This window comes from Bradysia coprophila, unplaced genomic scaffold, assembly GCF_014529535.1.
Source record: "Bradysia coprophila strain Holo2 unplaced genomic scaffold, BU_Bcop_v1 contig_476, whole genome shotgun sequence".
NCBI classification, from domain to species: domain Eukaryota; kingdom Metazoa; phylum Arthropoda; class Insecta; order Diptera; family Sciaridae; genus Bradysia; species Bradysia coprophila.
This window is the reverse complement of record NW_023503727.1, coordinates 1516382-1540184: the sequence shown is the minus strand read 5'-3', so window position 1 is coordinate 1540184 and position 23803 is coordinate 1516382. Positions and strand designations below refer to the sequence as shown.

Sequence of the window (23803 nt, the reverse complement as noted above, 5' to 3'; positions counted from 1 at the left end):
TGACATTTTATTTAGAGAAAAGAAATTTATATTTACGCTAAAATGGACCGGTTTCACGCCGAAATGTACAGAACAATTTCAGATGGGAGCACCAACACCATATCCCTAATTGGCAAAGCAGAAAATTGCCATTATACCGTGGTGTTGTTTAATAAAACGGATGGATGTCATTTGAACCGATCTCGGAATGAACATGACGGAAACAGTGGGAAGTGGGGGGTCTATAAACTTTAATTGATAAAATCGGAACAGCTTTGAACTTTACTTCTCATGCAGGATATGCTGATGCCGAGCACACCAACTAGCATGAACAATAAGAATTTTTGTCTCTATATTATGCATGTGAGAAACTACGGACCTCATTTTGCCTCAGTAAAATTTGTGTTACAACAAGTGAAGTACAAGATTTTGTATCTAGCAAAATCCGATATTTTAAACAAACGAGGTGGCAGATTTAATGAATTTACTAAGCCTAACAACACTACTGTTTGTATCTAACGGCAAGACAGGAAATAATACATTACGTCCGAACAAACCATACTTTACCTGCTCGTCGGTAAATGACATAATCGACATAAAAAAGTTCATTTACCGAGAAGAAGCACGTTAAATGTATGTTACAACAAATGAAGTACAAGATGTTGTATCGAACAAAGGCCGATTTTAAACACAATAGGTGGAAGATTTCAATTTAAAAGCCTAACAACACCACTGCTTGCCTCTCACGCCAAGACGGGACAATATACATTCAGTTTTCATCGAACCGAACCGAAAATTAAGTTCAATTACTTTGAATGATATGTGTCCTCTCTCCTATTCTTTAGTTCGGCATTAGAAAGGTCACAATTTCACTGAATTTTGCATAAATTTTATGTTATTGAGTCAAATGACAATTGATGCGAAAAGCAATTTAACAGATAAATTCATTCAAATTCATTGAGATGTATCGTTTATATTGTTTCAGCGAACATGCATATAATTTTGAACGAATAGATTAATTTCATTCCGTAGGTGTAAGCAATTTTGAATTTTATAGTTCAAGAAGAACTGGGTGAATTAAAACTTTTGATTGCGTTTGCTTCTTTGTTTGCTTCACAGTGGGAATAGTAACAAAGTTTCATGAGAATGAAATGCGATACGATTTGAAATTTGCCATTTTATGAGTGTTACCGGTGGCAACATCGACAAAAGTTGAAGGAACAATCAACAATATCAACAAAAACGAGCCATTGTAGTTAATGGTATAAGAAAGTAGAGCGGTAGTTTCTTCACAAACTGTTGAATTTTCCATTTTAATGTTATCAGAACCAGCTTTGAAGTTGTCAGTCTCGAGAGCTCAACTCTAAAGGAATTAGTCTGAAGTACTCAAAACAGTTGATGAGTTGTAACTACCGAGAAGGGTTGCTAGGAATCTCGCGCCGCGTCATTCACAATAATTCACATTTTGACACATTTTGTATAAGGAAAATGTCACTTTGTGAGTAATTGTGAATGACGCGGCGCGAGATTCCTTAACACCCCGAGAAGCCATAGGTCTAGTGTCTTGAAAGGTTGTGAAGCTTGCGTTAAACAATTTTGTTCGCCATGTTTTCTGTTAACAAATGTCGTCGAACCTAATTAGCTGAAAGACCTTTAATAAGGTGAATATTTCCCTACACAGATACCGGGGGTAATAACTGGCAACATTGTACGAAGTATAAAATGTAATGCCACATGTGTTACATCAAATATTAAATTTTACCATTACCAGGTAGCATAACATGACTCTTACAAAAGTTAATGAATTTTGGAATAATAAAGAGATTTCTCTAATGGTAAATGCACTTTTCGCTGGCGAAAATTAAGAGCACCGCTCAGAACGGTTCGTTTAACTCCAGTGCAAGCGAATGTTCGATTAATAAAAGTGTTGTGCTGATATCAAAGTAGAAAATGGTAATATAGAAGCAAAAGGTATATAACCAGCAGCGAATATCGTTTTGTTTCTAAAACAAAGAAGCAGTCTCTGCAATGCATAGTGGAACTCTTTTAAATAATTTTATCGAATTCATTGATGTAGAAAAACATCAGGTGCTGTGACCCACAAATTTTCCTTATTTTATCGGCTAACTTTTGGAGACTGTTAGCAGTGCATGTGAACATTTTCTCTATCTCAGGTCTTTACCACTCAAAAAAACCAACGAAAGAACGAAAACTGTTACTAACCATTATGCATTACGATTCGAAGGTCTGATTTGCTTCGGAATAAATTTGAATCAACATTAAAATGAAATGGTAAAATGCTAAATGAGTGGTCCCCTTGAGGCGCTTTGCATTTTTTCTCTCTCTCAACATGTCACAAAAACTAACTAACATTTTTTAATGATATTGAAGATACTGAAAAACCTTAAAATAATGAATGCAATGTTTATCTAAAATTACATGGTGGGCGAATGTAACAGCAAATATTTAATCGAACGATGAAAAAAATATAAATTGTACATCGAACTACAGAAAGTATAACAATTCTGTATATCTAATACGAACGTACGAACTTGATTATGATTTCGGAGTAAATATTTAATGTTGAATTATTTAAGACGATAGAGAACCACAAAAAACAACAACTCTTAAATGCACAACTGTGTCACATTTTCTGTGTGAGCACACCTACAATTTCGTATAGACAAAAAAATAATAATTGAATTCAATTAGTAATCTAAACATTATGCAGATGGAATGTAAAACATTTGAAATTAATTGAAACTTTATTCAGGTTTTTTTGGTCAACTGAAACTGAAAATGGGTCCGCTCCTTTATTGATTGGATGTAAACAAATCACACAGCAAAATGTTACAAGTATAAAATGAGAGTAAAGGAATAGTCCGTTACAATGGATGCTGCGAAAGTAGTTCATTACATGGGGCAGTGCCTATATTCGCGAAAATATTTTTACGAATTTTCTCAAATTTTCGCGATTTTCTCAAATTTGCACAAAAAACTTTTTTTAAACATAGCTAACGCCGACCCGTACGAAACACCTATTCGTATCAAAAGCCTTTAATGTGAAACTCTTCATTTCTCTTACTTCATTTTCTTCTCTGCTGAAAAACTATTCGCCCTTTAAAATCACTTACATTATCCACTCTTTGCCTTGTTATCATATACAACTAAATTTCCGGAGGCAATATAGACAGCCCCGTACGAAGTCAACTTTCATAAATTCCTATTTAAACAGCTATATACCGCTATATTTACCTATATTTCACTGTAAATAAACATTTCACAGATAAATATATGCTATTATATAGCTCTATATGCCTGTATATAGCTCAATATAGCTGTATATAGGTATATATAGATGTCCATATATGGAATCCCTGAAACCCCTCACACTTAACACATTATTTCCATGTTAACAGAAACTCTCTAAGCATCATTTTTCCCACTTTATATCACTTTTAATAAAATCCAATATGGCCGCCGGCAGCCATTTTGTTAGGAGACCGGAAATAGTACCGACGCTTTACATTCGTTAATACCTTTCAAACAAAAAAGAATTCATGAAATTCGGTCAAAATTTACTCGAGATATTGTCAAAATACTCCACGTTCACTGTACGGCCGAGTAGCCAGATAAGAGCTCACTCCAAGAGACCTAGCTCACGCTCCGGAGAACATAATTTCATAAACTTTTTTTTCCCTGATTGGTACGGTCAATACCTATCTAATAAAGCTAAAACAGACGAAATATGTTCAAATGTGGCCGACCTACAAGCAAAAACTGCTTGCCGCCCTGTGCCTGTTCCACACCAAGGGGTCTAACTCACGAGTCGGTCATCCGATTTCCATAAACTTTTTTTTTGTCGATCGGTATTGTAAATACCTTTTATTTGACGTATCACTTACAAGTTTAACGTTTAAATGTCCGGAGATATCTTCGAAAAACCGTAAAGCACTTATTGGGCCCCAGCTCAGGAGGGGTCGATCCAAAATCACTCATCTTCGAACTTAGCCTGTCTTTTGACATTACCAAACGAAGAAAAAAAAATTTTCAAAATCGGATGCGTTTTACTCAAGTTATCGTGCAGACAGACAGACGGACGGACGGACGGACATTTTTTTTCTTGCTGATTTGGCATCTCTGGACAACCACAATAGGTTTCCCCTTACTCAGGGAGTCCAATTCGACGTGTTACAAACGTATGCGTAAAACGATAAGACCCCAGTACTTCGTACGGGTCTAAAAATTTGAGAAAATTCGCGAAAATATTTTCGCGAATATAGGTTTCTTCAATCGTACGGTAAAAACGAATTTTGACAGGCCGAAAACAAACGACCGTCATCCATAGACGCAAACATATCTAAATCAAATTTGTTCGTTAAAACTTCAAAGTGAGGTTGTGTTGGCTTCTCTGTGGATGACGATTGACATTTTGAACGGCCTTGGAAGAGACCTATAGGCACTGACATGAAGTAATAATGCTGTGATAAAAGGAAACTCCCACGTGTGTTTTTGAGCAACAAGTTTCGATAACTGCCCTTCCGGCAAGTGTATAGTTTGAATATTCGAGCCGACGGGGAGCCATAAGTGCGGTCGAAATATAAAATATTTCTCACGCAAGCGTCATTTTCATACAAGGAAGCGTTGAAATGTATTTTTCGGTTCACTTTTTCATCAACTCGTTCACTTAAAATTCAAATTTTAGTCACACTTACGCCGTGAATTACAGCCGTCGAAAAATAGTTGCTCAAAAATACACGAGAGAGTTCGCGAACATCACAAAATTGTTTCCGAATTAATGATTTACGTCATAACATCCAATGTATTCAGTATTACTATCTACCACATGCGACAGTTCAATTTCACATAAAAATTAAAGAAAAATGAACCGAAAACTTTCCGGAATCAGTCATTTTCGCAAGGGGGAAATTGCTATGTAATGTTCAACTTTCGCATGGAACAGGCAGTAAATTGTTTACGTTCCGTGGTCATCGCTAGTTTCCTTCAGTAAATAAATTAACTGCCGCAGATCAATCATATTTTCTTAACCATATGATGAGCAACTAATGTGACATTGTCAGCCTAATATGGTAAGAGGTACAAAAAATAGTTCCACAACCATCACCATAAAAACATTCAGTTGCTGCTATTGGTCTCAGTCATAAAATGTATTAATCGCTACGCCATATCAACTCATCAAATCGTTGTGTCCAATTCACTGCGAATTGAGTCAACTTACGGACAATTTTATCGTCATTTATCTTAAAATTGTTAATTTGCTGTCGTTGTTATCATACAAATTCATTAATATCTGCCTATTAATTCAGCTAAGTAGCATCTCTGCAACAGCGTAATATTTATTGACTTCATCTTCAACATCTTGATTAATCTACATACAATTAAAAATTACAAATGAATTTATTTATAAGATTATTTATTGCGTGACGCGATCTCGACACTGAAATGCCGACACATACAGGAGAATTCAGGTTTTATGGAAATTAAAAAAAATATATTTTTTACGGTGTTGTGTAGCACAGAAAGTACAACATATAGGTAATTGTTTGCAACCAGTCAATGGTAGAGGAGTGCGTCACCAATCTATTATTTCTAACCATATCCTGTATTTCTGATGAAAACTTGACACTAGCATTTGTTCAATAGCGTCAGGTTCAGTTGTAACAAGGAAACTGAACCTTTTAAGAACGTTTTGTCATCTGTTGTCGATAACGGCCAATGAGCCATGAGGCCTCGATAGTGTTCTCTTTTATAGAAGACTGTCATGTCTGAACAAATGAAGTAAAAGATTTTGTGACCAATACTATTAATCTAAAGATTTACGATTGACACTTGTGAAAGACACTGTGTTTTAATGACAATTTAGAGTCTTTCGGTTTTTTACTTTCGTGAATCAATTTCCGGATATTTGACACTGCACCAACATTTTTCATGTATAACTAAGGGCGTATCAGCGACTGGTGCGACATGGACGAGCTGACAATAAATCCGGTAAAAACTAAAATGATCGTATTCACTAGGAAACATAAAGTGGACGGCATTAGAATTCCAAAAATTAAGGGAGTACCCATCCAATTTGTGCACATGGTGAAATACCTGGGCATTATTCTCGACAGCAGACTGCTCTGGATCGATAACCTCGACGTAAGATTACATAAGGCGACTGTAGCGCTATGGCAATGTAGGAATGCCTATGGCAAATCATGGGGCTTCTCTCCTAAAATTTTATTCTGGATTTATACCACAGTCATAAGACCCATGCTAACATATGCTTGCTTCCTTTGGAACCACAAATGTGACAGTCCACAGGTAATAAAAAAACTGGAGAAATTTCAGAGAATTGCATGTAAAGCGATAACAGGTTCGTGGAAATCGACACCAACAGCCGCTATGGAAGCTCTACTAAATCTCCCACCACTTCACATCTTTATTAAAACTGAAGCTATTAACGCATTACATACAATAACGGGTCAAGCGGATCACAATCTCAGAGAAACAGACCACTCCAAAGTTTGGTTCAAGACAATCAAAGATATACCGGCCTTAGGAATGCCTTCAGACAAGATTTTACCCAAGTACAAATTTGACAGGAAATTCAATGTTCATATACCACCGAGAGAAGACTGGGTGACCGGCAAACTTCCACCAACGGGTCAGGTAGTCTACACGGACGGATCACTGATAGAAAATCTGGCTGGTGCGGGTGTTCCAACACAGAGACTGAAGTATCCCTCTCCCTCGGGGAGTGCTCTTCGATTTTCCTAGCAGAGATTAGAGCTATCATGGAGGGCTGCCGCCTTGATTGGGAGGGAATCGCTATGGATTATACTTTATCAATATGCACTGACAGCCAAGCAGCTTTAAAGGCCCTATCGTCATTCAAAATCAGCTCGAAACTTACTTTGGAATGCTGGGAAGAGCTAAACAAAGTAGCATATAACAGACAGGCTAACTTAATCTGGGTCCCAGGTCACATTGGGATTAGCGGTAACGAAAGAGCGGACAAACTAGGCAGGATCGGCGCTAGTAGCAGACCGATTGGGCCGGAGCTAATCATGGGGAGTCCTCACTCGGCTACTAAACAGATAGTATATAAACTGAGAGACTATGCTTTCAAGAACTATTGGCACAAACTACCTAGTTGTCGTCAAGCAAAGTGCTGCATTAGTATCAGCAAGAAAAATTCAAAATTCCTACTAAACATCAGCCGCACAAGACTGAAGATTTTCACCGGTGTTACTACAGGACACTACGGCTTTAATAAACACTTAACTACCATCGGAAAAAGAACGGATCCAGGCTGTGACTTTTGTGGATCTGACATTGACACAGCTGAACATTACCTCTGCACCTGCCCAGCTTTTATCAACAGCAGGCGAACACACTTGGGCGGATACACTGTCAGGTATGACCTGATAAGAAATTTGCATCCTGAACTATATCTCTAGTATAGGTAGATTCCAATAAAATAAGATAAAGCGTTTCAAGCTAGCACAATGGGCCCACCGGAGGCCCCCGTGCGTGTTTCCTACTTAGGTAGAAACGGCTAACCATTAAAAAAAAGGGCGTATTCGAAGGAATTTTTAAAAATTAAATTCTTAAGAATAAGCCCTGTAGACAACATGAAAAAGCTGTAATTGACCTTATATCAAAAGGACTTAGAATTTATGAGTATGAGTATGACTGGATTTTCGAAAGCTTTTATTCGAACATACAAAAACATCCGCTTCGAAGGAATTTCGAATCGCCGCGCCGCCCATCTCTACCTGGCGACAAGTGGACAAAACATATTTTTTTAGCAGTTATATAAGCTGATCAACGTAAAGAATTCGAGTTATTTTTTGTGTAAGTTGAAATGAAAACTCTACATAGTGTAGAGTCTACACGTTATTAATTAAGTGTTTAACAGGAGCCGATAAGTAGGTGTTTTAATTGCATATTACAACCAAAACTACTTTTTTTTCCAATATTCCAATTGCATTCCATTAAAACAAAAATTATTTATTCTTTTGATTGATATTAATTTCCGAACTGACATAAGGTGGAAAGAGAAACAAGGTTAGCTAATTGAACAATCTCAGATTGATGTAAACCATAAAGACCTTTTAGTGATATTACAAGCAAGACAAAGAACAAAAGACATCATTTCTTCTATATAAAAATACGAAAAATCCGACTGACAACACAGCATTATAGACTTTTCTTCCAATTAGTTCAATTAACTCGGTAAAGATTTTCAATAAAAATAAATGATCCCGAAATTAAGCCATAAAAACGTTGTGTGTGTCGTCGTCGGTCGTCGGGTTTTATCTCGATAAAATTAAATGTGATGTCTGGGTGATGGTGAATGGGTTTAAAGAAAGGGATTAATTAATTCATCAAAGTCATTTCCAACAAGAATGCCTAAATCACCGACACAAAACGGTTATCGTTAGATAAGTGAGTGGAAGTGTTGTAAGATATTTGAAGAGTCTCTCAGAAAGTATTAACATTAATTTGCTGACCCGATGATCAATGGCGTTTTGAAATATCGACCTTATGTGTTTACAAGAGTGTATTGAGATAAACGCACGTTTTGATAATGGGACGGATACTTGGTGCCATGCGGCCATTGACAATTTTATGATTTTTTTTTTAATGATTTCGTAAAATTCATAGGTTTGGTGGATCATTAAAAATTGAAGAAAAAAAGGTAAAATGAATCATCAAACCTCAATGGGTGGACAGCTCTGGCGCCGATTATTTTTTCGAATAGCTAGCTCATACCACGGAATCTTCGGTTTACTCCTCAGCGTCGTCTGGCATCCAATTTTGCAATCCAGTGGATCCAGGTATTCGATATCACTTCGGTTGCTTTCATTTACTTTCGCTTGCTTCAATCTTTGCGCCTCTTTCGGATAGCTTAACGTAGCGTATCTCCTTTCGAAATTATTTAAGCGATGATTTTGTTCCAAACTCAAACCATCCAGTTCTTCAACGGCACTGCGATGCGAACCAGTGCTATCACTTATTTCGCTTGGATTGTAGTAGTTGGATGAATTGTAATATCGATCGGCTGGCGGTTTGTTGAATTTGGCCGGTAGAGTGGAATCTTCGTAAATTGTGTGACTCGGATGACTGTAGGATTTACGGTAGTACGAAGTATTTGATTTGATTGGTGGTTTTGAGGCAACTTTCAGCAAGGCATAGTCGCACGTGTCCACATCCTTACGATAGTAGGTAGGGGAAAAAAGTTTAGGTGAAGATTGGTACAAATCAACACTCTCCTGGCTGTTAGCCTTTCGACCAATTCTCCCATAAGGACTTTCCGGACGGGTGTACAAAAAATTTTCATTTTGCAATGAATCAGGTGATTTTGGTGTGTGAAATCCATTCGAGTGGGTTTCATACGATGAACTGGGCGTTGAGAAATTTGTGCTCAGCGCCGATGGTTCAATGTAGTCGAGTTTAAAGCTGTTGCACGTTGGCGATAGATTCATAAAATGTCTGTCGAATTCGTTGATTTCGTTTTGGATGCATAACTCTTTCAGGTCATGCGGAGGCGTCCGGGGATTGTACAGTAAATCATTATTGTTTTCGTACAAAGGCACTGAATCGCTTTTCGTTGAAATTGGTTTCAGTTTTTCCAATTGTTCGGCACGACTTCGACTACGATGTAGGCCGCGCGTTCGAATCGTGGCAAATCCATCATGGATTTGAGACTTTATCACAGACATAGTTTCTTCAGCAGGATTTTTTTTTCACTTTCTTCTGATTTCAATAGTTAGATGGTCTTCAGACACTTTCACATTATTGGTCATTTTGTTACACAAGGTTAACTATATCAGAACATAATGAACTGAGGTGATATTGTTCGCTTCATACTGTAAAGTAAATCATTTGGTTTAAGATGTGGTTGATTTACGAGTATTGTGTTTGGATAGGCGTAAATTAGTGATACAATTGGCGTAATTTAGTCATGTAAGGCGAATGGTTCCTGCCATTCTTTCGATTTAAGTGACAAGTGTTCATTTTATTTAGACATATAACTTCATACTACGCCATGGTGCCAATGGGATTCATACCTTAAGTGCCTATTTTTCAGATATTCTTTTCTTGAATTTTCAGATTTTCTTTTGAAACTCTTTTTCGAGAAAAAAAAAATTCATTCGAAAATAGGTACGGCATGAACATTTGTACAACTTTGGCGAATTTTAAACAAAATGAAAATTTCCTACATTTGTTGTTTTTTCACTTGAACACTTGTTCTATGTTCTATTTGACTTAATCATGTCCGGAGCGATAGCGGAGGACTTGACGCAGTCTAACTTCCAAAAAAAGAACGAAGATTTTTTTTTTAAACGCGGCAACTCTATATAGGCGAGAATTTAAGTTTCTTTCCTTTGGCCTGTATCACCACAAATCCTATTCTATCTTATTCGCGCTTCAAATACGAGCAAAACGAGCTATCACTCGACTATGTAACTTTAAAATTGCCGGAGATACATCGTTTTGAAGTTGGTCATTTTTCATACAAAATGCACCAAATTAACGTTTTCCAAACAATCAAAATCTTTCAACTTACTCTGTATGTTTCTACCTATCTGTCTATCTATCTGTCTATCTGTCTATCTATCGACGGTCGATCTCGGAAACTAGTCAGCCAATCTCCATGAAATTTTGCAGGAACCTCAGGGTGGGCATAAAAATGAATATGTGATACGCCATTACCCCAGGAAAAACCAGAATTTTGTTTTATTGGCCTCGAAGTGGTTTCTGAGTGTGGTTTTCGAGGGTCGGGAACGCGTTTTCGGCTGTAGTTTAGCTGTATTGAAACCTACAGAGGCGTGCGACCCATCAAATGAAAGGTATTCGTAACACGATTCGAACAAAAAAATAATTAAAAAAATCGGGGCAGATTCGTTTGAGCTAGAGTGATTAGAGTGACCAAATTTTGAGCTACTCGAGCGTAGGATGAAAGGACTAATATTTTTTTGGGTTATGAGAGATAGAGAATTACTTTCTTCGGCAAAGTCTCAGAGTTTTACGAGTAGAACAGAGGGGCATAGGTGAAAAATGTCGAAAGTTGGAAATGGGTGGGTCAATTATGTTTTTAGAGGTATTTCTTGAATGGTGGCAGATAGAGAGTTACTTTCTTCGGCAAAGTCTCAGAGTTTTACGAGTAGAAAAGAAGGGCATTTGTGAAAAATGTCGAAAGTTGGAAATGGGTGGGTCAATTGGGGTTTTAGAGATATTTCTTGAATGGTGGCAGATAGAGAATTACTTTCGATTTTCGTCAAATTTTCGATTTTCGTCGAATTTCGTCAAATTTTCGAATTTCGTCAAATTTTCGAATTTCGTCAAATTTTTGATTTTCGTCAAATTTTCGATTTTCGTCAAATTTCGAATTTAGTCAAATTTTCGATTTTCGTCAAATTTTCGAATTTCGTCAAATTTTCGAGTTTCGTCAAATTTTCAATTTTCGTCAAATTTTCGAATTTCGTCAAATTTTCGAATTTATGTTATAAACTGTTATAAAAAGTGTTCTAAAACTTCTAAAACGACTGATATCCCAACAAAAATCTCTTCGAGAAAAGTGTGACGCAGTCTTTGAAGTACAATTTCTAAAATGAATGATATCGCTAGAGCTGACGCTTTCAGCTTCGTTACGCAAAAATTAAATTTTTCACCCAATTAGTTCAAACAAGCTGGCTTAGTTTTTCTCATCATCTGCCAAATAATTTTTACCAAAAAAAATTTGACTGGAAACAACCAAAATTTTACCAAAAACGTCTGCGTCGCATGGGGCAGATAAATTTTCTTGCTGGTCTGTTCCTGAACATCTGCCACTTTGCGACGCAGATTTTTTTGGTAAAATTTTGGTTGTTTCCAGTCAAATTTTTTTTGGTAAAAATTATTTGGCAGATGATGAGAAAAACTAAGCCAGCTTGTTTGAACTAAAATTGGGTGTAAAATTTAATTTTTGCGTAACGAAGCTGAAAGCGCCAACTCTAGCGATATCATTCATTTTAGAAATTGTACTTCAAAGACTGCGTCACACTTTTCTCGAAGAGATTTTTGTTGGGATTTAACTCTTAATAGCCCCTGCCCTTTCGCTTATAATTTCGATTAAATTTGAGTAATTCAACAAAATTTCTAGCTCTCGTTAATTAGAAAGCAAAAAAAAACAAATTTTCTCTAGAACTAAACACATCCGATCCCATAAATAACAACGTCGTCGTACTTTAAAAACAAAAAATTGGAAAATTAAAAGGATTAACTAGATTTGTGTTACTCTCGAAACACAAGTGTTCCGTATGATGGTATATTACGAAGAGTGCACCATAAACGGATTATGTTGCAACTCGATATTTTATCTAAATGAAATTGCATTTTTTTTGCTGTTGTAAAGTCCGAAATTGCATTATAAAACTAATTTGCTGGAAAGCACAAATGTGATATATACACAATCGACAATGGATAGTGCTGATATGGAAAGAGTCTGTCTGTGTGCATGGAACGATGTGGCGCGACCGCAATCATAAATCAAATTACAGTCGATTCTTTCATCGAAAAAATAAAAAAAATTTAATTTTAATAAGCCATGCAATGGGTCATTAAAATCATTTAAACAAATTAATTATTGTGTTTATCAAGTCCGAACCGTTTCGATGCACATACAGACAGAACTCTATCCAATAAATAATAAACTGATTTTTGATTAATATAAATTACGGGGACCCATATACTATCTGCCTTGTTAACCATTTTGATTTCAATAATATTAACGTTTTCGACCTGAATCAAATTAACTTAAAACCCATCCCAATTATCTTTCGGAATCAAATTTATATCGTTAATTGATCTTAGAGTTTACGTTTCGTCTCCTACTCGCCATCAACTTTCTAATTCTAATTTCTTCCCAAATCAAATCAAAAAACCCAAAACTGTGGCCGTAAAAAATTTTCATTGAAATAACGAGTTTCGAAAGGAAATTGTAATATTATAAGCTCCGTCGTAGACTTACACGACAGAGAAGAAGAAAAAATAGATTATCATACCGCATAAAGAAATAGCTGTTTCATACATATAAATGCTAGTCGTCGACACTTTTTTAAGTACTTTAAATGCACAAACTTAGAAGATAGAAAAAACTGTAATAAAAAGAACGAATACGATGAGTAATGTAACTGCTTAACGCTCATAAAAGACCATAAGTTGTACAAAACGGCAATAAGAAAAAAATTAACAAAACAACAAACTATAAAACCATCATGAGTGGCTACAATGAGAAATAATTATGAGGCACATGAATCATTTTTTTTTTTCTATTTTGACAGTTTAACCGAAGAACTGTGATACGAAACACTTTTTTCCTACCAAGAATTTGTTGACCTTTTCAAAATGTTATCAATAGCGAAACATATTGACGAACACAGAAATGTTTTGGCCTTTTTTTCGTCTTTCTCTCAAACTATTTTTCCATACGAGATCGATTCACATTGATATGCTGAATTAATAGTTATTTGTTTACCGAGTGGAGTAGAAAACTCCAACAAGAATTATTCTGACGGCCAGAGTACTACAATTTCGCTCTAGCTGGATGTTGCTATTTCTCCCAGAGATGCGTTGTGTAGTAGGGCTGCTCTGACTCCGGGGAGTGTGGGATATTGGGCTCAATGAGGTGTTTTTCTGGTCCGAAAGGCTTAAATATTGGACCCATATCTTTTTTTAGAATTTTAAAAAATAGTTTAGGCATGGGGAGCGAGGCGTTTGTACAAATGTACGAAAGCGTTGTACAAACGCCTCGCTCCCCATGCCTAAACTATTTTTTAAAATTCTAAAAAAAGATATGGGTCCAATATTTAAGCCTTTCGGACCAGAAAAACACCTCATTGAGCCCAATATCCCACACTCCCCGGAGTCAGAGCAGGCCTAGGTGTAGTTAACCATGTCTCTATTCGTTTTTCGCCACGAAAAGAAAACGTCAAGTCGCCAAAGCATTTTTTTAAACATAAGTGACAGTTCAGATGAGAAAAGTTCTATTTTCTGCCCAATGGGAGAAAAAGTACTGCACTTTTCTCACTAGAAATGCCATTCGACTAATCGTAAACAAAACGCAATTTTCTCACTGTCTATTGAGGGTAGAAAATTAGGTTGAGCACACCACACGCATGATTTTTTTTGTTGTTTCAAATTGAATCGAATGTTCAATAAAAACTGTTTGTAGAGCGTGTTGTGTGATTGATAATGCAATTCAGCAACAACAACAACAAAATATAAATGAAAACAGAAAAAAGTGCATTATATGAGCGCCATCAAGTGTACTTATCGATTCGAATGTAATAAGTGATAGGAATTGAATAAATTGTTTCGATAAATGGATATTTCCGCGTTGGATGCATTCTGTACATAACTCAAATATTATTTATCGAGGAATTTTCTTAGCTAATTGGGATAAAAGTGGTGTTTGCTTTTAAGAGATGTGTGGTTCTGTTTCTAGGAATTTGAGAAGAAAAACTCAGTTAATTAAAATCAATTTAAAAGAACGAAGAGCAGGGTATCTGTATCACTACAAACAGTTGAGAATCGAAAAAAAAATGAAAAAGAAAAAATAACTAACGGAACTATTGCGGCGAGATCCATACATTAGACAGATTGTGGTTTTGTTCAACGTTAACATTTCGTAATATGGAAAAGTTTGAAAGTTACGCCTATTAAACTACCATCTGTGGCCGATAACGACGACAAAAGCAATCGACAAGAGTTGGCTGGTGTTCAATTATGTAGCAAAATGTTATGGTAAAACAAACGAAGTAAAAGATTTTGTGTCGAACATGAGACCATAATTTCATCGAAGGAAGTAACTTTCTTGACTACTACATGACGATATACGTTTACCAAACGGTTCACCAGATTATCCTTAACCTGTCACAGACAACAAGCATATTGACAGTTTTACTGTCTGATCTTTTACTTCATTTGATCGAAGATTTTCATAGGTTGATTTCATAAATCTTTTACTTCTTTTGTTTTGAACATGGTTTTTGCTATATAAGACCGTATCAGTCAGAGCTTGTCGTTTATTATTGCTGTCGTTGTCGATAACAGATGACAGCCGTCTGCAACAGGTTAACAAATCTGGCACACCGGAGGATAGTCGGCGTATGTCCAACATAGGGTTGTATAACTCTTCTATTGTGATTTTGGAAAGCGAATAATTTGTAATTTGTAATTTTCACAAACAAATTTTTAATAATGACAGACCCGAAAAACATTAAAATATTAATGAAATATCTGAAGGGAAAACGTTTGGGACAATATCCAGAAAAGTCACTATAGAAATACACATAAAGTCAAAGTCATTGGCTTGGCTTGACAGTGTTTTTAGAAGTAGTTCCACCTCGAAAATACCCTTCATTTCATTTCATTTATTTCTGATAAAATTATCTAAATACATGAATTGCGTTCATAATGTATTCACAATTCAAAGGAGCTACAAACCTTGAAGCCTATTGAGCAACTCTTCAGTATGATCGGTAGTATGAGGTCTATAACCCATTTTGATCTAATTATTTTCAAAAAATCTTTAAAAAATCTTTTACTTCATTTGTTGCAACCGTCATTTGGCCTCGTATTTTGCTGTATAAGATTGATCTAGCTAAAAATTGTCCGCTTATTTGTCTCCCTGCGGTCGATAACAGATGAAAAACTGCCTAAAGACACTATTACAAGACTATTTGAAAGAATATTGATTTTGTAAAATGATAGTGAATATGCCCAATGAGACCATAATTATATTTGTTCGCTTTTTTAACCTGTTAGAGACAGCAGGCACATGACCAGTATTATTATCGGGTCTATTACCTCCATCGATCAAAGTATTTTTAATCTGTTGATTTCAAATCTTGTACTTCAATTTTTTTAACATGCATTTTACTATATAAAGGACCGTATCACCCAGAGCTTGTCATTATTTTGTCGTCGTTATCGATAGCAGATGAATAGCCGTACGTGACAGGTTAAATATGATGTGTGATATCGTTACTTACATTCCACACATCATTCAAAAAACGAACTTCAAAAATCAAGGCGTCACCCTACGATCGCATATCTTTATCAGATACAATTTTACAATGTAGCTACTTGACGCTAACTAAACAAATCTCTGGACTATTTAACGATGTTAAACAAACCATAAACCTAGTTTACTTATCAACCGAACGAATTACAAACGAATTTCGTCAACACGATTAGTCTTAATCAAAAAAAAAAAGTTTCAAATAAAAGACAAAGAAATTTCCAAGCGATTAGTTGCTCAATTAGAATTGTATGTGTTTTCGTTCCGTATAGGTACAATCATCGCTCAAAATTGCCGTAGGTAATAACATACACTAAACTGAGTGCACGTGAATGACTAAGATAACGAACGTTACTATGTGGATTCGGTGGATTGTAGCAATAATTAATACCGAGAAATATCCAACTTGAGATAAAAATGAAATTACTTTTCGAGTGCCTTTGCGCAGACAGAAATGCTCTTATTTGGAGTCAATTTGTTTACCATTTAAAAATTGATAAAGTAAATGTTGGCTTAGCAATTCTTTATAAGCTTTAATACTGTTGACAAAACCAATAAATTTTTGTTGACGTTAGACATTTCCGAAAAGTTTGTTTCTTTAAATATTTACGGTTACGTGTAACTAAAGCTAAATTTGTGCAAATATTGCGATTTGTGGTCGAGTCGCCATATCCAGTTCAAATTTCAATCAATCAAACAATTTTCAATGATTTAGGTAGAGGTTAACCATAACCATTTAACCATTTATGGGGGGTCCTTGAACTATGAAACGAGACACTAATAGCATTCCTGTTAGGAACAAATAAAAGAAATGGTGGCGTTGATAAAATGCCATGCGAAACCTTCACGACGTTGCCATATGAAACATTAATAAGATTCCTGTAAATTCTTCTGATTCCTTCAACTCCATCCAATTCGTTTTCGCTTTGTTTCGAACAGTTGAGATCACCGGATAGCTTTACGACTATCCCCTCAACATATATTTTAGTGAAGGCGACATTCAAACGGCGATGCGATAATATTTATCGATCGACGTTTCCGTTAGTCATTTTTTTTTAAACTAAAAATATTTTCCTCCACGAATGGACGTCATACAATTCTGCCCTATTTTGAACGAAATCTATCGGTATGCATGCTGTGTGCCATACCTCTTCTATAGCATGTTCCAACCTTTTATACTGCCTAGCCTAACAGCATTATTGTTTTCTCTCATCTTTTTAGCCCCGTACGAAGTACGAAGGGGCTTATAGGATTACGATGCCGTGTGTAATTGATGGAATTCGAAGCAGACGGTAAGGGCAAAGTGTTTGCCTATGTTCATAGATGACGAATCTGCAATAAAAATTTGGGCCGTCTGTCCGTCTGTCCGTCTGTCTGTCACGTCGATATCTTGAGTAAATCAAATCCGATTTCAAAAAAAAAAAAATCCCTGAAAGATAGTCAAAATAGTGAGGCTAGGTTCGAAGATGGGCATATTCGGGTCGGCCCTTCGTGAGTTAGGGCCACCTAAGTGATTTAAGGTCTTTTGGTGATATTTATGGCAAAATAAACGATGGAAATGTAAATGACACGGCAAATGATAGGTATTGTCAATACCAATCCAGGAAAAAAAAGTTTTTTAAAATCGGGTGAGTGGACCGTGAGTTAGGGCCTTAGAAGTGAAAAGCTACTAGGGCCCTATGTGTATTTTACATAGAACTCAAGTAAATTTCATCCGTTTTTCGTAATTTTTGTTTCATTTGAAAGGTAATCGAACACCGAATAGAATGTTGTTGAAAAAAAATTAAATTTGGGTCCTTGGACTAAGGCCACTACTAGGGCCCTATGCGTATTTTACATACAACTCGAGTAAATTTCATTCGTTTTTCGTAATTTTTGTTTCATTTGAAAGATAATCGAACACCGAATAGAATGTTGTTGAAAAAAAAATTAAATTTAGGTCCTCGGACTAAGGCCGCTACTAGGGCCCTATGCGTATTTTACATATAACTCGAGCAAATTTCATCCGTTTTTCGTAATTTTTGTTTCATTTGGAAGGTAATCAAAGGCCCAATAGAATGTTGTTGAAAAAAAAATTAAATTTGGGTCCTCGGACAAAGGCCGCTACTAGGGCCCTATGTGTATTTTACATAGAACTCGAGCAAATTTCATCCGTTTTCCGTATTTTTTGTTTCATTTGGAGGGTAATCAAAGGCCGAATAGAATGTAGTTGAAAAAAAAAAATTTGGGTCCTCGGACTAAGGCTGGTACTAGGGCCCTATATGTATTTTACATACAACTCGCGTAAATTTCATCCGTTTGTCGTAATTTTTGTTTCATTTGGAAGGTAATCAAAGGCCGAATAGAATGTTGTTGAAAAAAATTTTTAATTTGGGTCCTCGGACTGAGGCCGATACTAGGCCCTTCAAAAAAATAAAATTTTTAGGGCGATTTGAAATTTTTGTTTCATTTGAAAGGAACGTCGTACGGGGCTTCGTAATTGCGCTATGCGCAATTTCTAAGATGTACACATTACATAATAATTTTACTTTAACTACATTAACCGGCGCAATAGGTTTACGGTCAAAGTAGGGTGAGAGACGCAATAGGGTCACGTACGCAATAGATATACGGGTTTGTACGGGGCTCAGTCGCAGCAAACGCTCCGACTGTTCTGACGGCTCGTTTTTTGTTTGTTTTGCGCAAAAATTGAAATAACTTTAAAGGAATGTATGTAACATTTAGCCCACATCACCACTGAATGCGAACATCTTTCAATGGTCGCGAAAAAAAAACCTGCTTAGCAGAACTAAATTGATATAATGAGAAGAAGAAAAAAAATTTTTTTTTTTCATTTATAGATAACGAAGTTCTCAAGGTTACAAATGACAGCAATCAAACAGGTCTCTCTATATCTCTCTACATTTGTTTGATTAAAGACGTTAAAAGAATGCTAAAAACGAGCGACTGCGATAAGATATGTCTTGTTCTGGTATTGGAAGAAAAGAGTTTTAATTGTGATTTCTCTACGAGTGTTGTTGAAATCTCCCGTGGTTGATTTAAATCATTCCAACCGCCAAAATCAGACAACAATTAGAGATTCTCTACTCGAATCGGTTGCGACATAGATGTCCTCAATACACACCGATGTCTGACTGGATGTTGTGAATGATGTCACAGATTTATTTATTTTATTTTATTTTATTTTTCGTCCGAATTATGTATACACCTCGAATGAATGGAGTCGAGCGAACAGGTATATAATTTTATAACAAAAAAAAGTCAGGTGATTTATGACATGTAATTTGAAAGAATTTTATTTTGTTCAAAAAAAAAGTTTACTTTTAGGACATTTAACAAATCTATCGACTTTTTCCGTCTCTCGACACTATTGAAACATGTCTATTGTACGGCTTAATTTTTTGAGGAAATCAATCTTAATTTGGTGTGACGTTAATTTCGAGACTTTTTTTTCGAGCTACCATAAATTTGTGGCGTAAATAATGAATGATTAGGGACAGGGATTCTCATTCGATTTTATTTAACATCCTCTCTTCAAAATGTATACACTCGTAACCATAGGTGGTAGGTGCAGATTATACATACTAGTATGATGGTGTATAGGAAATGCGATCAGGGGATTAAGAAACCGTGTAATTAAATTTTATTTAAAACGTTTCATCTACGTCCGATGCACTGAAATATTTGAAAGTACGAAATCAACCTTTGGTGTGGTACAATCAATGTCAGTCAATGAAATCCGTGAGAAATCATTAATTGTGTCAAATAGTGTTACATCTTAAATGGGACATCCACAAAGGACCTCCGTAGTTCAGTGTTGCCATACGGGTTTTAAATCATTGATAACTCCATAAATATGACTGTCTGATGTGTTAAATGTATGACCGACCCCAAAAAAAGCTGCGTAAATTTAACTGCCGGAAATGCGTATTTCTCGAGTTATTACTTTATGTGACAACTCTGAATAGCGGACGCCCTTCATGGATGATCCGTTATAATTTTAATTTTAAGAATTTTGAAGAATTTAATGAATTTAGTCTTGATTCAAGAGAGTTATCAAGTTTCAATCTCACGAAAATACCTACTGGTACAAATCTACTACTTCAACTGTTTGAACTGAATTTCTGGTACTTGATACGAAATCGTAACAAACAAAAGTTTAATTGAAAGGATATCACTGAAAGTTTTTTCAGACTCTTATGCAGTAGTTTCCTCAACCCACCACATGAGAATTTGTTTGTTTATAGCTTCGGCCGAAGTAATTGGTTGGGTAGATCCCTTTAGGTGTAATGTTTCATACAGAATGTTTTGGAACCGAACCAAAAATAAATTGAAAGCACTAAAAATGGGCTGTAAATCAACGAGAAATGCTATTAAGAGAAAGAGTAATGAAGGAGGAAGTAAAGGAGTTACCGAAGTTTCCTTTAGGTCTTTCGTTCATATTTTAGTTCAACTCTTTCTGACCGTCAGCAATTTTCTGGAAAATATTTTATTTATTTGAGTCGATTAGAGGGATTCTTTTGAAAAACAGCCGACCGAAATCGGACGCATTTTTATGGGAATTTCTTATATGTGCCTAGAAAGGTATTCGACCCTAGAAGACAAAACCACTTTCAACAAAATTCTTCGAAGTTTGTGTGGCTGGTGAAAGGTGATCAAAAACCGAAAACTTGCACTTTTCTTACCAAAAATGCTCCAGTTACACGAGCCGTACAGGGTCGTGTGGGGTGTCATTAGAAAGATAATCACATGTACTATTGAGCCGAATAGGGACTTATTGAGTTTAAAAGTCATTGACACTGAAATATGTGCAGTTGAAGTTTTCAACCGAAGACTTACACTGTTCTTACTGAAATTTCTCGAGGTACACAAAACGTACATGGTCGTGTGGGGTATCATTTGAAAGGTAATTTAATGTGCTTTTGGGCCAAATTGGGTCTTATGAAATTGAGATGCATCTACGATGAAAATCGGCACTTTAACATTTCAACTTCTATTTCATCGTAGATGCATCCAAACCACATAAAACCCTAATTGTCCCAAAAGCACATACAATTACCTTTCAAATGATACCCAACACGACCATGTACGTTTTGTGTACCTCGAGAAATTTCTGTAAGAACAGTTTAAGTCTTCGGTTGAAAACTTCAACTGCACACATTTCAGCGTGGATGAATTTTAAACTCAATAAGTCCCTATTCGGCTCAATAGTACATGTGATTATCTTTCTAATGACACCCCACACGACCCTGTACGGCTCGTGTAACTGGAACATTTTTTGTAAGAAAATTGAAATTTTTCGGTTTTTGCTCACCTTTCATCAGCCACACAAGCTTCAAAGAATTTTTTTGAAAGTGGTTTTGGCTTCTAGGGTCGAAGTCCTTTTTAGGCACATATAAAAAAGTCCACTGGAAAATGCGTCCGATTTCGGTAGGCTGTTTTTCAAAAGAATCCCTCTTACAACAATTCAACCGTCCTCGGTTCCAATAAATCTTTTGTGGTTCAAGTTTTATAGCCGATCATGCTTTATTGAGCGCCCGTTTATAATAATATTGAAATTTTGCCGGCAACGAGGACAATTTGCATTTATATTAATCCTCACGGTTTCTCTAAGAATTTCGAAAATTCATTTGAAAATTCCAACCGACAATATCCCATACAACACACTCTATTACACACAAAAGACATTTTGAATTTATTTATTCGAAATAAATTAACGTAAATAAAAACAAACAATTCTCGTCTCCTCAAACCGATGAAAAAAAATCGTTTCAAGGCGTGTTCAATAAATCGATAAATAATCGTTTTTGTTAAAGAAGAATCTCAAAAGTCATCGCACATTTTATTAATGCGACGATTCGTATGATAATAATAATTCTCCAGACGTTCAGTCTTTGTAACACATAGCATATTGACGGATATATACTCGTAATATATGTTTACAATAAATGCGATGTGACATCACTCCCAATTTGTCTCAATAAAACTTCTTCGATTTCAAATGCAATTACGGCAATGATGGAGAGAACTTCTCTTAATAAAAATATTTATTAACTTCAATTGAATGATTTGATATTTTTTCTTTCACAGCAGAAGCAAGACGACAACCACTCAGAGTTTATTTCGTTTGCGATTTCGTTGCATTATTTTAATTAGGTGTTAGATGTATCACGCCCAATTGCATCACTAAAAGTGCGTTCTATCCATATACTAAGTTCTTTTAAAATCCATTGTCTCGTCCATATAATGCATGATCGTCAATGAATAAGACTTGATATTATGTTAAGTTAACACTAAATTACACACGAGCTTGTAAACACTTGTTATTCATATCTTTATTACAGAATAACATGATTCTATTTTCTCAGTATAATAACAAACTCTACAATAAACACGCGTAATTGACGAGAATTACGCTTGTTGAGACGTCTCTCTTGTTCATTTCTTATCCATTTGATATATTACATAAAGGATGAGGGTAATTTAATACCAAAAACCATTTACAGATTATTAATAAGAGCATATGCTTTATTGAACCACATCTTAAAATGGGTTTTTCTTTTCGGAATAAAAACCACTTGAGAAAACACGCGCACAAAACGCACACAATGTTAAATGTTTCTTCTTTTCTTTTAATTTTTGTTTTCTCTCTATTTTTCCCGTATATTGAATTTAATAAACGAATATTGCGATAGTTCATAAATAAACAACAGCGCCGAAACGAACTATCAATAACAATAAGATTTTCTTCTATTCATCGGCATCGGTACTCGGAAATCATAGATACTATAAAACACAAACCGCTCGGTACGACGTCTAAAACAAAACTAAAGTTTATCTTGTCGTTTAATTTGGAAAATATAAAGAAACGGCCTTTTTATGACAAACTCGGTATGCTGCCAAGTATAAACGTTTTTTTTCTTCTCTCGGTTCCACTGTGTACACATCCATAGAACCAGCATAACATTACGTATTACATATATAGGTATATTCTGCATCAACCATACAGTCGAATCGTCGTAATAGTATTTTGTTTGGTGGACAGATACAGTCATAGGATGTTAAGTTAAGAGTAGCGAATGAATACAATGTAAGGAGGAAAATAAAACAACAAAAAACTATGAATCGAATGTCGTTCAGTTTGAAAACATTGTTTATTTGTAGTGATATTTTACGTTTGAAATGAAAATGAGTTGTGAATACACTCAAAGAAAAATCTGGCATCTTCAGTTGAATAATTTGATTTTTTTTTTAAATGTTAATTTTTTGCGGGTTTTGGAAGTGCGGAGTCTACAATGGAGGAGGGATGGACTTTAGCAATGCTAGTCATCTGTTGTTGAAAGCGTCGACGAAAATAAGCAAAGAGTAAGAGCAAGTGTGTTCTTATTTATAGAAAAATGGATGTTAAGGCCAATGAAGTAGTAGATTGACTTTCAAACATTAGAAAATATGTTAAATATCAGAAGTAGCAGATTCAAATATGCACAATTTGCAGAAAGAAAAACGTTATTTGAAAAATTTTAAAAATGTATTTCGGAAGCTATGTAGTACTGTAGGACAACAACAATAACAACAATCTGTCTGGTTTTTATTGAAAAACGAGCCATCAGAACAGTCGGAGCGTTTGCTGTCCGAGGACCCAAATTTATTTTTTTTTCAACTACATTCTATTCGGCCTTTGATTACATTCCAAATGAAACAAAAATTACGAAAAACGGATGAAATTTGCTCGAGTTCTATGTCAAA

General features: G+C 35.6%; 1 protein-coding gene and 1 long non-coding RNA gene across 8 annotated transcripts in view; one reads left to right on the top strand and one right to left on the bottom strand.

Annotated features, from left to right (window-relative positions):
- The window catches only part of LOC119082548 (protein sickie), a 239638-nt gene that overhangs the window by 5629 nt on the left and 210206 nt on the right, over positions 1 to 23803 (bottom strand). The window lies entirely within an intron of this gene.
- LOC119082551 lies at positions 13604 to 23163 on the top strand. Its single transcript, XR_005088657.1, has 4 exons — positions 13604 to 13772; positions 15157 to 15160; positions 19039 to 19044; positions 23153 to 23163. It is a non-coding gene; the product is annotated as an uncharacterized LOC119082551 (long non-coding RNA).